The sequence below is a fragment of the Chironomus tepperi genome, unplaced genomic scaffold, assembly GCF_022539635.2.
Source record: "Chironomus tepperi strain 1889 unplaced genomic scaffold, CSIRO-AGI_Ctep_v1 contig_422, whole genome shotgun sequence".
NCBI classification, from domain to species: domain Eukaryota; kingdom Metazoa; phylum Arthropoda; class Insecta; order Diptera; family Chironomidae; genus Chironomus; species Chironomus tepperi.
The window spans coordinates 616,904-630,856 of NW_027226544.1; the positions used below are offsets into that span (position 1 = coordinate 616,904).

At 34.5% G+C, this 13,953-nt stretch overlaps 1 protein-coding gene across 1 annotated transcript in view; it reads right to left on the minus strand.

Annotated features, from left to right (window-relative positions):
• Positions 1-13,953, minus strand: part of LOC139097467 (uncharacterized) — a 33,541-nt gene that overhangs the window by 18,575 nt on the left and 1,013 nt on the right. The gene's annotated exons all lie outside the window — the stretch shown is intronic.

Sequence of the window (13,953 nt, forward strand, 5' to 3'; positions counted from 1 at the left end):
ACGAAAAGTTTTTGAACTTCTTCTTTTCCTTGATTTGCCAAAAAATAAAGAAAATTTTTATTTTTGTCGACTTAAAGCCGATGTCGCATTTGATTTTGATTTTAGCGTGATAATCGCGTGCTGCCAAAAAAGTATCCTAACACCATCAGTACAATAAAAATGAGATATTTTACTTGACATGACAAGATATATGCGAATATGAAGACATTGTTTGCGTCATCTGAGATTGAAGATTTTGGGAAAATGTTGTTCCTTCATTTTTTATGAAAAATGGTTCATAATTGAAAATTGAAACGACACGTTCAGCATGAATGGAGATGCTTTTAAGAATAGAATGATAGCTGACACGAGGAGATTAATTAAAGCTTCATAATTTGATTCTTATTTTCAAATTTCATATCCATTTTAATTACAAAAAATGACCAGCACGTGTACAATATTTTTCCCATTTCTAGATAATGCGCAAAATTGTCGGATGTATGCATATAATTTTTCATATGAAATATTACGTAACAGGCATACAAAATCATGTGATATTTATGGTAGCATCCATTCATACATTCTAAATGTTCACCTTATTGCGCATCATTTTAATATTCTCTGTGTAAAATTGTTTCTCAGTTGCTGTGGATGTTGGCTATGGGATGTGTAGTTTGCAAATATCAACCTGACTGTATCAGGAGGATGTAATAGGGGTAGTGGGGTGGGGAGGAAGCGTTGAAAGGGTGTCTGAAGTAGAATTGAAAGGATTTTATATAGGAAGTGCCTCTACTGGAGTCCAGACTGCGGTGAAGTGCCTTTTTAGACTCTTGGAGTCCACGGGCTCTTCTTGTCCTGACTACTCTGGTCTAATTCTTCAATTTGTGCAAATTCACCCTTTCCTATTAAAAACAATCCCTAATTACACCCCTGCAACTACTCAGTACTATTAAATGACTCCCATGCATTACACCCACACCCTACATCTAACTAGCCATGTCCAATAAAAAGCTTGAAAAACTTTATCATTTCAACTATTTCCACATCAAAACTTTTATTTTAGAAAAATATTCATTGAAATGGATGTTAATGATTTTGTGCATATTCATTATAGTTTGTGCTGTATATAGCTGCGTATAGTACATTAATATTTAAATAATGTTGACTGTACATCAACTCGTTCACATCATTAAATCCTTTCGTTGAAAATTTTATGTTACAAGCTTTTTTATTCCATTTAAATGCATGCATTGCAGTACATTGCTGTAGTTAAAAAGAGATATTGTTGAATAAGTTAAAGCCAAGTTAAAGCTAGTTTGTGGAAATAGGATAGAGGAAGTTTTGTCTATGGCATGGCTGGTATGAGCCATTTTATGGCTATAGATCTGATTAGTGATTCTGAGATCTGGAATTGCTGGATTTTAGGAAATTCCCGTGAATCAGTCGCGAGAATTCGACAATCTCAAGACATCAGCAATTCCTCCTGTTTAGTAACAATCCCCAAGTCCCAATCCCTTCCAATCAACTTCCCATCTCACCTTTAACACGTCGACGTACCGATGCCCTAGCAAATAAGCTGCGCTGTTCGGGTAGACACTTGTCAGGTTTAAGTATACTTTACAGACACAGAACAACTTTCTCAATGTACAATATATAACTGAACGATGAAAATGTAAAAGCTGACATTTATAAAGCTTCATAACTGCTCTTTTTTTTTGCGGAACTGACATTTTAAAATTAAATTTTTTTCTAAGTTATCTACATGTTATGTTGGATGTATTCCAAGCTTTAATTAAACAAATGTTTTGTATGATTCTAAAATTATTATTCATCCCTTCCTTTTGTGCTGACAATGTTTCTGACTGTTATATTTAGGTATGATTTGCGCTTTAGGGGGATTTGTGGCTGGTTGTTTAACTAGCGAGGGAAGTGAGGATGTGCCAGGCTTCAACGCTAGCCCTAATAGGCAAATATCATGTTTCCACTCTACAGAAAGACCAGTATGGTACCTAAAAGCTGATAATGGTCTGTTAGGATCAGTAGACCTAGAATTTATGGTAGGAACCACTCTTTTAATGACATTACTGCCTGTAGCCTTCAAAGGAAGGATGTGGGCCCGTTCTCATTACATGAAATCACTAAGTAGGTATTGCAATTGTTAGGTACCGAAGTACTGAAACATTCCAACTCCGAGCCAATTCTACTCACGACAATTGTATCCATACCTTTTTTCCACTGTCCTAGATCCTCGTCCACATGTTCACCAACAAATTTAATAATTCACTGTCAATTTAAACTTAACTTTCAAAAATTCCAATGCTTTCTACGACTTTAATTTCTTCAAAGTTAATCAAAACTTAATGATTACTTTGATAATCCTTAACCTCATTTAAAATGCATAGATGCGCTTTATCCAACCTTCAAATGCCATCCGCAAACCATCATTGCATTCTACCTTCTCAAACATTCTCTTTAAATAACAAAATAGAGAATAAAAAAGTATAAAAAGTCTCTCTTTGACATTGGAAAAATCGATAATAATCATAAAGAGAAAGACATTCTCTTTTATAATCAAGATTTATTGCAATAACAATTATGTGTTTGTTAGGGATTGCATCACGTAATGTACTGGAAGTAGCTTGAATTATTGTTGCAACTTTACATTTTTGTGTAAAACGAGGAAAGGAATTGTAGAATAAATAAAATAAATAAATTCAATGTTAACTGCATTGCTATAGTCGTTTGCTTTAATTAATTTGCTTTATGTTTTAATATGATTTAATGATTTAAGAATTGTAATTAAAGCTTATAAAATTGTTTGTTTAACATCTATATTGTGATGAAATGAGGGAAAATTGATGAGGAAATTGAGAAGGAAATTTATAAAATTAATGAGTGGAATTTTGGGAAATTGGGAATAATTTAGGCATTTAATGGAATTGTTAAGTCAAAAGTCAAATGTGAAGGTGTAGTTGGTAGCAAAAGACTGTCTTGTGGGATTTAAAATGCTTTAAAATCTCATATCTATGATTCATTCAAATTTAAAAGAGTGTGGAAGTTTTAAATCTGTTTCTGGATGCTATAAAACCCTTGCTCTACAAAACAGGAATCAACTCTGATGCAGAAGCATACTTAAAAGTCAAACCATTACCGTTTTGGCCTTAACAATCCGTTTTTTTTCTCAAAAATCTTCAATTTGCTAGAATTTTTCATGAAAAATGAAAAAATATTCAAAATTCCTTAGAATAAATGCGGCTCAAAACTCGTATTCTCAATCATTTCCAGCCATGTTCAAGTGACACTGTTCCATGTGCTCTCTCAATCGGCACCTTAAACTGGCTCTATCGCTAGACACTGCTTCCAAATTACCAATCGATCCCTATCCCTTGGGTTCAATATTCCAATTTAATGACTGTATTGTTCAGACTTTTCAGAAGTTCAAAAGTTCAGACTCTTCTTAAAGATTGAAATCTTACAAATTACATCTTGTGTCAAAAAACTCCATAGCTTGATTATAAAATTCCTTCGTAACGACAATTTGTAATAAAATTTGACACACTTTCAACTCAAGCTGTCAACCGCTATTACAACAAAATCGAAAAACCTTTCAATCTTTCCCTTTTCATTACACAAAACTTCGTGTTCAAATTCTCAATCCATCCTACTTAAAAAATGCTCAAAAAAACACCCAACTCAACTTCGACCGACTGGAAAGTCTAAAAATAGGAAAATATTGTATAAGCACCTTTTATAACTTACACGATAAGTATATAAACACCATTAATACAGTCGAAACACATGTAAGTAACGAAAAACATTTTCATTTCCAATTTATAAGTAATAAGTTTGGATATTCACGAAAAAATCATCGTCGGGTGAATAAACTTGTGAAAAATAAAATTTCATCACTAAATGTGGCCGTTTTTATTCTGCTTTTTCATTTCTGTTCCCATTTTTGTTCATTTCATGAAAAATTACGATTTTTTTGGGTGTTTAATGACCTTTGAATTCAAGCAATTCGTCTTCATGTCCTACTATAAATATTAAAATTTCGAAAATTTCTGTTTATTCGTTGAATTTCCTTCCTTGTTTAAGTGCTGGAATGTTTTTTTCGGAATGGAAATTTATTTTGTTAAAGGAACAAGAAACTAGAACATTTTGGATTTTTGTTGGAATGGCTTGTGGGTTGATCATTATTTGTGACATTTACAAGAAGGTTTGGCATTTAATTTAATTATTTCTTCTAGTTTGAGTTGTAATTATGGACTGCAGCATTAGATTGTCATCAACCAAACTTCAAGTGTGTTGCATCTAGATTCATACTAGATTCGAGGATTCACAAACTTGTCATGTTGCCACCACGGCGACGAGTCGGGTAGTACTTAAGCAAGTGGCTGCCACTTGGCGAAAACAACCGGACTGACTCGTCGCCGTGGTGGCAACATTTCAATTTGTGCCGATCGGGAAGTGGTTAAGCAGGGGAATACTTAAGGGAGTTGGAGGGCTTGGGTATCAACATTTGCTATCCACCCCTTCGTCAGATATGAAAATTTTGAAAATTCATTCTCTTTTGTGTCCTATCCCGAACGACACGATGAGACGAGCTGCCCTTTTTGCTTTAAAAATGGTTCAAAATCGGATGCCATGGTGTTGTCATGGCAACTTCGCGTTTTACCGCTTATACGACATTATGCTCTCCAAATATTATGAATAAACCTCACCACCCTCAACCCCAAAATCATAAACATCATAACCAAACATCCCCCAAACTATCCCCTTTACATGACACTATCAAATCATCACTATCCAAATTGATACAAAAACTTCTGAATAAATTGTACAAAAAAAAAGTTAGACTTAATTCCAATTAACACCACACAGATTTTGTCATCCTTCTCGGAAAATTAACTGGATTCAAAGTGATCATTGATGCGAAAATATGTCCCGAAACTTTTTTGTTTCTTTTGTTATCTGTCTGTGATTGTAATGATGAGCTTATCATGACTTTATGGTTGATGTGAGAACTGTTGTTATGGTTATAGGATGAGAGCTTTTAATTTTTTTTTTTACAAAAAATAGAATCGTTTGATGTTTTGTTATAGGATGTTTAGAGGCTTACATAGTTGTCATGCAGGCACATATCCGGTTGAAGTTAATTGAAATGTTGCTAAGGCGAATGTTTGGTATTTTTCAGTTTAATTAGGACAAAGTGGCAGCCAAAGGCTTTTGAATGTCACTTGGTTTTGATATGCTGCTCGTTTAGTAATCTATTGTACACATCCTATAGACCTACAATTTTTAGTGGGATTTGAGCCAATGGCAACATCTGCAAGGACACAAAAGTAAGTCATAGAAACCTCATGATGCCAAGAAAATCATCCAGATTTCCTTCAAGATAATTCTTCAGGATATGCCCAGCAATCGAGACACATTAAGTGCCGAAAGCCTCAAAACTGCATCCAACACCCCGAACTGAATCGAGCCAACCAAACCGTTCATCGCAATTAGAACGGCGAAGTGTTAAAAGAGCATTAATAATTGGACATGACCTAGGATTGAACCCAGGACCTTTGGTACATAATCCCAACGCTCTACTATTTAGGCCACTAATTGCCATTTCACCGCCACGTCAACTCAGCTTATTTGATATTTTCTGACACAGAAAAGAACCATCCGGAAAACGTATCTAATTGCGTTTCCAACTCATAGCTTTCACATAGAAACAAAAAATATGAAATATTTTACCGTATCATATGCAGAACAATAAATTATTCCTAAATAATTATGAATTGTTATACAGAGATTCAAATGTATTCACATGCATATCAAAAGTTGATCAATATTGTATACGTTTGCATGCTCAGCTTCAATTATTCATGAATATGTAGAGAATATCCGACAATATTTCGGAAATGATTCTTATTATCCTTTGGGGAAATGTCTTGTTGAAGCAAGCATGTTTAGTTTATTTGAGGATATTTTTTGGCTGACGGCGGGGTTCCGTGTCAATTTCAACATAAAACTCAGCAGAATATTCGATGAAAAATTTTCAATTTAAATCTCTCTAAAAAACTTTCCATCCCCGAGGCTATAAAAGCTATATCATGCATATGCATACTCAACATTCGATTCATTTCCGGTACCAGTTTCATTTATCGATTTCTAGGCTGAATAAGATTTCAATGTTTAACTGCAATCTGTCAAACAAACAGCTGCAATTCACAAAGACCAGAACGACGCATTATGAAAGTCATGACAGATTACAAGCAAGTGTCCAACCTTTTTATATTTCGTGAAAAATATTCTGTCTTGCTCGATGAAAGGAAGCGAATGTAATTTTTTTTTCCCTCTTCAAAGGCTGACATTTACAAGTTCTTCTTTTTATTTTCATCGGTTCTTTTATTTTTATATACAATATTGCATCTATTTATAGAACTGCTTTCATAAGTAGTTCGCGTTTTTTTTATGCTTTGTGTACAAGCACAATCAATTCTTGTTTTTTATCATTAACTCTTGAATCAAGTTAAGTGATGAAATTTGTGAATGAAATGAGCTGAATGTTGGGGTTGTTTGTGGGATGTGCGATGAATAGTAATTTTTTTGGCAAACATTTTACTGATTAATTCCGTATTTTTTTGTTTAATTTGGGTAGATTGAAATGAATTTTCATGAATTCTAATTCAAAAGCTGCATTAATAAACTTAACACGAGTAGCACAAGTTGGTTGTTTGATTTAGAATCTGGCACCAGGCTGGCGTGATTCAGGCATAGTGTTTGATTTGGCATCACTAAGTCAGAGCAACGTAGGCCAAGTCAGAGCCACGTTAGCCAAGTCAGAGCCAAGTCAGCCAAAGCAGAGCTATGCTAGTCAAGTCAGAGCGTTGCCAGCCAAATCAGAGCCAGACTGACTAAGTCAGAGCCACATTGACCAAGTCAGAGCCAAACTGACCAAGTCAGAGCCATATCAGCCTTACTTGGTGAAATCGAATCCGACACTATGCCAGAGTCATTATAGTCTGCTACCGGTTTTTCGTCTTATTCTATAAGGTAAGGTAAGCTATAAGGGTGCTTTATGGTAATTAAAGGATATTCTTATTAAATTTGGGATTTTTTTTTTGTCTAAATTCAATCTAACGTTAAAAACTGGCCAATGGACATTGTAAAGAGTTGAAGGTTTAAGTTAGCAATATATTAGAATCTCAAGCATCCCCGGTAGCTGAGTAGGTAGGACCTCTTGACTTGTAATTAAGAGTGCGTAGGTTCGAGTCCCACTCAGGCAATGCCATGGGAAATTGTATTATTTTCTCTAGAACCTTTGTTTGTAGTAAGTTTCCAGACATTAAATACAAACTAGGTGTATCAAGCTCAATTACTAATAATGCACCTCAATTCCAGATATGATCCCTAAAATCCCCAAAAAGCCTTGCAACTTTATCAATCTAGAAATAAAATCGAACAATCCAGAAATGTTTTTATAAGATTCAATGACGTTACAAGAATTTAGGTTAACACCCCTTAATCCAAAAACTATCAACTGAACGATCCAATTTGTCAAACCAATCATTCCCATTAATCTTAAAAAATCCATGAAATCAACATTCTTCAAGATAATAAAAATTCAGTTCTATAATTATAATTAAAGCTCAATTTTAAATTAACTTGTCAAAAATTATCCCTGACGTAGTCGGTAAAAAATATCCATTGATTGCCTTATACTCAAAAAACAACAAGATTTCCTATTACGATTGTCCTCGTCAATAGCTCATTATTTTTCCATCAATTATTAAAAACGGTCTTTATCGGGCGTAGAGAAAATATACAACATGAACGATAAGCTTCAGGTGTCAAGTAAAATAAATAATTTAAAGCAACAGAATGGATGGGGGTTGTTTGTGGGTGATGTTCGTTGTTAAGTTGGTGAATTTTAAATTTTGATCTTTGAAGGTAGGGAACCTTGGAGGAACTACGAATTTTGAATTTTTGGACAGGTAGCTTGGAAAGCACACGGTGTTAAAATGACTCAAAATCAGGTCCAAGGTCAATTTGACTTTGATATGAGACCGGATTTCATCAAGTCCAGAGGCATGCTGACCTGGAGCCGTGTTTTTGGACATTTCTACGTCATATGCTTTCCGAGAAGCTGGCAATTCGAATCGGCAGCCAATGGTGGGCGTCAATCGCGACCGTTGACTTTTGCCATCGGCAGATTGAAGGTCACCGTTGATTGCAGGTGGTAGATGATATTCGACAGGCTTCCGTCGATTCCCGTCGGTCAATTGCTAATTCTGAAACCAGATGGCAGACACCTCAACTACAACTGACCCCCCTCAACACAATTATAGTTGCCTATTTCTATGACAACATGACTATTCATAAAAAAAAAGACAAAATACAGACTGTGATGAACATAAAAAGAATTATCGACTAATTACTAATGAAATGTGAATGACTGTTAATCAAATTTTAATGCCATCCGAGACTTCTCTAGAACTTCCAATTAGTACCATCGCACTTTACATATTTAATTAAGAAATTAATTTGTTGCCGTCACAATTTCAAAAATATTTCTTTATTTACGCAATTAATAGACCAATCACGAATATTTTATTGTGGGCACGAGCATGCATGACAGAATATTTATATTTTTTTGCCTTTAAATCTCTGAAGATTTCTTCTTCATTTGAATTCTTTTTATATCGAATGGAAAATTGACGTTGCAATGGCTATTGCCAATTTTTATATTTTTTTCAGCTGTTTTCCTCTTATTATTGATGAAACGCGCGAGGTAAATTGTAAATATAAACAATTTAGTAATGTCATTGACATTATAATTAGATAATATTAATCAGAAATAGAAGATTTTGGGAATCGAGAAGGAGTTTAGTGTTGATAAAGTGATTTAGAGTACATACTTTGAAGTTTACGAATGTTTTGAATATATTGCGATCGAAACTGAAGCTACAAACACATCGAAATGCTAGGAACTTCTTTAAAATTAAGAATATCAACCTGAAGGCATACGACGTGGAATAATTAGGAAATATCGCCTTAAGTCAGCAAGATGGTTGCTTACAGCTCAATATTGTGAAATTTAGCTTCATGCCGTGCTAAGTCTAAGCTTTTTTATGTTGTGAGCCTTCCGTACAAGTTGTATTAACTCAGTAAGTGCCTAAAAAGCTTGTTCCATTATAATTGTGCATTATATGACTAAATTCTAAGTTTTGAGTAATTGATTTGGATTTCATTTGATAAATCTTCTCAATTTCATACTCGAACGGCACAATGTTTTTGTTAGGACACACTGATAAGTTGGCGAATTGCGTGCAAGGCACTAAGTAACTCTGACGACGTCAATAGACCATTGCCGCATTTTCTCAATCACCGTAATGGCTGATTTCCATCAATTTCTTGATGACATATGCAATTTGTCACAATTCAATACATCACTCGGGATTTAAAGCTCAAGTAGACTTCGAACTTTGGTTTAGACTCTTACAATAATATGTAAGTATCAAAACATCCTCAAATAACATTGAACCTTTCAACTAATCTTGTTTACAATTTTTTAAAAATACAATCTCAATCCTCACAATTCAAAACTAAACAAAGTCTTTAAAAAAGCGAATAAAACCTTTCTTTCCTTTAAGAAGCTTACACCACGAACATTATTCCTTAAAGATGTTGAAGATATCACAGCTGGAAACAAGTGTACGTGATGGAAGACATAAAGGATATGGAAAATTTATTCCATCAGCATGGAATGGAAAATGAATCAGCTGATGAATCAACTTTCCATCCGTTGCATAAAGAAAAAATAAAGTTTTCTTATCGCAAAATGAAAAATCTTGAATTAATGAAGTTGAATTACTTGAAAGGCTATGATTTGAAGTAGGGGAGGTATAGTTGAAGGTGAGGCAATATTGGGAATGTCCATAATATCATGAATCAGTGACAAATGGGGAATTATGGACGAAAAACTTAAGGATGAAATTAATGTCAATTTTAATAGGGTTTTAAGGCATAATTCATGACAAAATCCCATCCTTATGCTAAGTTATAATCCTAAACACCTTCCATACGTCACTAAATCTCCCAAAACAAGCTCTAATACCCAAATTCCGAGAATATAACAAAAAATTTTGGATCAATAATTTATTTTCTCTGAGAACTAGTTCAATGACCTTCAAATCTATTCTCAACTACTCTCATTATTTAGATATTTATTACATTGCAGACCTTCCTCAATACACTTTCTTTCAATTTCTTTAAAAATCACACTACCTGCTACATAATCAATCACTCGCTAAAAAGACAAAATTAATATTTTTTCTCTATCTTGATTGATTCTTTTGCTTATCAGAATTGATAAAAACTGCTAAAAATTATCGGAAATTTAACATTGTTGTACTTAGGGGATTAATTATTTTATTTACCGAATAGTACTGGAATCGTATGTACATGTGTGCATGCTCGGTAGCTGATATCGGTTTTAAATTGAATGAAGATAGACATACAATGACGTATTTAGTAAACATACGTATTGGAAGCGCAGAAGTGATTCAGAAAAGTTTTTTAAAAAATTTTCCATAAAGTCTGTTATCTCTTATTTAACAGGTTTGAGGCATCTGCTAGCAGTTCCAGTTGAAATGTAAAAATATCCTTTTGAAGTTGATTCATTAAAATTTAATTAAAAATTCATTATACTACGGAATAGATGAAGCATGAACAAGCTATTAAAACTTTTTTAAAGTAGCTTTAAACTAAGGCTTCGAATCACGAATCCCATTTAGAGTTCATAACGTATCAGGAAAAGGTTGGGAAGCATTTAAAGTTTTTCAGTTTTTTTGTAACAAATCATTGACACTGAGCTACATTTTAAATTGATTTTTGTGTTTATTGCTGAGTTGTCTTTAAAGTTGATTTTGTTTTGGAAGTGGTTCCATTTTTCGAGTGGAAAATGTCGAGCTTGGGTCGATGTTTATAGCTTGGGGTAAATTAATTGGGGATGAATTGAGTAAACTTGAATTGAACCATATTGAAAAATTTAAAAAAAAAAACCAAGTCTATCTAAAAAGAACTATATCTTTGTAAGATGATTTCTATGAGAATCGAACTCACTCCTATTATAGAGCATTAATGCCAAACTGTTACTTAAATGTTAACCAATTTGACTTTACAAACTTATTTATCATTGTGACAGAATCAACTGATTTATCCGCATCAAATCTTCTTCTAAACCAGCGCATGTTCAATCCCTCTCCTGATTCAATCATAAAATAGCAGCGTAATATATCCATAGACGTTCCTTATGGGGATTATGTCGATTGCCCATTTTCACTTGCCCACTGATTGTTTGCCCACTGACATTTTCCCACTAGTCTTTTTCCCACTGGTACGTTTGCCCACTGGTACTTTTGCCCATTGATTTTTTCCCCATTGATTTTTTGCCCACTGGTACGTTTGACCACTGAAAGTTTTGCCCACTGCTTCTTTGCCCACTGGTACTTTTTCCCACTGATTATTTTCCCACTAGCTTTTTGCCCATTCGTACGTTTGCCCACTCGTATTTTTCCCCACTGGTACGTTTGCCCACTGATTATATTCCTTCATAAGCAATGCGTTTGAAGCCCTGCAATGACTGGCTTCCTGACTAGACAAAAATTCTACGCAGGAAGCACTTTGAGACTTCGGGGTTTTTGCATTCAATAGCTCAAAATTCGTAGAGGTGGTAAACACTTTTGGTTTTATGGACTTCATTACCCTTAAATTTATTGTTTTTAGTGGTAACATCATTGATAAGTAAGTAAGAAAGTAAGTATCTCAACTGGATGTAATTATTATGAGTATAATGATTCTGGATCTTTTTTAAGGACATAGTATGTCTGGAAGTTAACTAGATCTTATGTTGCACATAATGTGACTGGTTATTCTCTAGATCTTATTTTATGATCATGTTGTTGAATTATTATTTTCAATCGAATAAGATCCAGTGAGAATCATTATACTTATTTACTTACTTCCTTGGCAAAGGCGCACGAGGGCCCATTGCCGCATTTAGAGTTCGTCGGAAGCTGTATTCTGTCTTTAGTTAATTTCTGCCCGCTTCTGATTCCCAGCACTTTTGCATCGTTGCTCACACAGTAATCTCACGAGCTTATTAGTCTACCTCGAGAATCAATATACTCATAATAATTACATCCAGTTGAGATATTTACTTACTTATCAATGATGTTACCACTAAAAACAATAAATTTAAGGGTAATGAAGTCCATAAAACCAAAAGTGTTTACCACCTCTACGAATTTTGAGCTATTGAATGCAAAAACCCCGAAGTCTCAAAGTGCTTCCTGCGTAGAATTTTTGTCTAGTCAGGAAGCCAGTCATTGCAGGGCTTCAATCGCATTGCTTATGAAGGAATATAATCAGTGGGCAAACGTACCAGTGGGGAAAAATACGAGTGGGCAAACGTACGAATGGGCAAAAAGCTAGTGGGAAAATAATCAGTGGGAAAAAGTACCAGTGGGCAAAGAAGCAGTGGGCAAAACTTTCAGTGGTCAAACGTACCAGTGGGCAAAAAATCAATGGGGAAAAAATCAATGGGCAAAAGTACCAGTGGGCAAACGTACCAGTGGGAAAAAGACTAGTGGGAAAATGTCAGTGGGCAAACAATCAGTGGGCAAGTGATCAGCGGGCAACCGAACCAAACCCTCCTTATGAACCATTCCCTTATTACGTTCCAAAAATGAACAATAAAATACTTGGAAATTCTATTGTTTAAGCAAGATTAACCACCCAACCCACCCTAATTCCTTGAATATCAAAGCATTATGAGCAACAAGATCAACATTCATTGTTTTTTAGAATTTTGCTGTAAATTTGATTGTGAAATGTTTTCCCCGAACAGCACAAATTGGTTAATCAATCAAAAATCTGGTCATAGGTTGATGTGGCTCTGACATGATGCTGGATTTGATTATAATCCAGAACCAGAAATACATGATGTCAGCTCAGAATATCACAAATCGGTTGATCGATTAAAAATCCGACTATAAATCACCGTAGCTCTAACTTTGTGCTGGATTTGGTTTAAATCCGGCACCATAGTGGTTTGATATCAGCCTCTAAAATCACAAACCGATCAGAAATTCGACCTTTGATTTGCTTTAAATATGTTACCAGGGTGGCATGATGCCAACCCGGTGTTAGATTTTGGATCAATTAACCGACTTGCACTATTCGGGATCTAAGTTCATAGTTCTAGAAACAGATCTATTGGATCCATTGTCAAACACTCGATACGATACTCAAACATGCAATCAAAGTTCATTCCATCCAATTTGCGCAAGCAGATGAAGAAAAAGACACAAAAAATTTGAGATTGGAATTGGAAAACAAAAGAGAAAAGAATTTCTATGTTGCTGAAAATTTTCCTTAATTTTTCCCTTAAAAAGTTCTAATCTGTTTTCATGTTTACATATACAAGTGTAGGCAATCTGAACTTGATAAGTTTGCATATACTCGAGTGAAAAAAGTCGTGTCTTCTTGTTGTTTGAGGAAGTTTTATGATTAGATTCAAGGTGGGTTAAATTGTTTAGGAACTGAATGATTATTTCAAGGGTATGAAGTTAAATTGGAAGCTATTTTGGGTTGAGTTTGGCAAGTTTATCTGATTTATATCAAATTTTGATAATATTTTGGGTATTTTAGATGATTATCACAGATGTAAGTCAATTACGGGTATAAATGGCTATATGGACGTCAGGTTTAGGCGGTTTCTAAGTAATGCTAATACAAGAAACTAAGCGGAGCCTTCAAAGTTCCGTGGCGAAGCCTTCTTTGTTTGTGTAGCTCGGCAAACTAAAAAACAGCATCAAAAATTGTCTGTATCCTAAAACCTAACCTCAAAATGACTCTTAATTAGGGTTTTATGAAATTTCCATTACGTCTACATCTCCATCTCGCCCAGATCTCGAG